The following is a 1,810-nucleotide window of genomic DNA, read 5'->3' as shown; positions in this document are numbered from 1 at the left end:
GGGAGAGCAAGAGAACCCTCCGCTCTTTCGGCTCCATGGGCGGGATAGAACAGCCGAACGGGCCGGATCCGGCCTGCAGGCCGTAGTTTGCCCACGGCTGAGTTAGAGGCAAATAGGCAGGGAGGCAGGTGAGTGGTTAGGAGCCAGCAGTCCCAGATTATGAGAGGGGTGTCTGACTGCCTGTTTAGGCCCGATCCCACAATGATCGGGCCTAAACTGGCAGTCAGACATCCCCTGAGGGGTCCCCGAATGGAGTAGGTGCAGGCTGGCCTGAGGGGACCCCCCTTCCGTGCACAAATTTTGTGCACCGGGCCTCTAGTGTGATTATATTTTGCCTTGAAAAGATATTATAGGAAAACTATTTTTAAGAATAAAAAAGGCATGCTGATGAAATGACTTGAATTTAGCTCTATATTGTAGCTAAATTCAAGTCATTTTAAGCATATGTGATAGTACATTATATATATGTGTATATATACATATGTATGTATCTTCTTAATTTATTAATACTGAGTGGTGGCCTGTGTTTAAACACCCCTGATGATAGTTGTAAACCTTGACTAATGAAGAAGGTGTTCTTCCTCAAGAACTAACCAAATGTGTTTCCCCATGTACCAATAAATCTGTTGTTATCTTGAGGAATTGATTATACACAACTAAAATTGAATTAAAATATGGTAGTTAGCATTTTTCTCTGTCTAGCATACTTTTCTAATTTCTGTTAACAGACCATACTTCTTCCCCAACATATACCATTATGCTTTTGATGGGACTGTACCAAACATAATATTCTACCCCTGGTTATTGGTTGGGAGTAACTCAGATGTACCAATCATAATTCCCCAACCCACTGGCTATCCTATATAATAGAAGAGAAACATGCAAATTAACCATCCCTCCACTACACTCACCAGCCAATCAGAGTGAGTATGCAAATTAACCCAACAAAGATGGTGGCTAATTTGCATACAAAGGTATCAAACGCCCAGGAGGCAACTGCGGCCGTGGCCTCCCAGGACCATTGCCAGCGCAGCAGGCGAGGCTTTGCCACACCAAGTCACGCCCATAGGCTCCTAGGACCATTGCTGGCCGGGGAGGCGAGGCCTGCCATGCCAAGCCACGCCCACGGGCTCCCGGGACCTTGCCAGTGGAGAGCAGAGTGGGAGAGGAGCAGGCAAAGAGCAGTAGGTTTGGAGGATTTGGCAGAGTCGGAGGCTGCTTGACATAGAGCAGAGCAAGAGAGAGGACGGCTTGGAGGGCAGGGCTCCCTCTGTCACCCCAGCTTCCTCATCACAGCTGTGGAAACTGACAGCAGGGAGGAGGAAGTCCCACCTTAGTCCCACAGAATCAACCAGAATCAGCCGTTGGTCAGACAGCTCTCAGTGGCCTGCACCTCAGACCGTGACAGTAGAGAGGTGGGACTATGTCTAAAGAACAACTATTGATACAATGTAGCTCTGCAGCCAAAAGATGCTGGCATTATCGACAGAAAATGTCTGCAGAGAAGCATGCGTTTGATCTTGAAAGAAGGCGGCGCTTGCCACAGAATGTATCTAAACACTAGCTACTGGAAAAACGTTGCTCTGATGCCGAAAAACACCGGTGTTATTGACAGAAAATGTCTAAAGACTGCCTTTGAAGTTGAAAGAAGGCAGTGGCAACAACAGAATATATCTAGAGAACAGTCATCAATAAGTACTACCAATACTGATAGGAACTGCCTTCTCAGCGAAAATGGAGTACATGAGGATGCAATTCTCGAACATAATTGTGGTGGAATGACTGTTCGATGTGAATTTTGCCTTGCAGG

This window comes from Myotis davidii, unplaced genomic scaffold, assembly GCF_000327345.1.
Source record: "Myotis davidii unplaced genomic scaffold, ASM32734v1 scaffold337, whole genome shotgun sequence".
Taxonomy (NCBI): domain Eukaryota; kingdom Metazoa; phylum Chordata; class Mammalia; order Chiroptera; family Vespertilionidae; genus Myotis; species Myotis davidii.
This window is presented reverse-complemented; position numbering follows the sequence as displayed.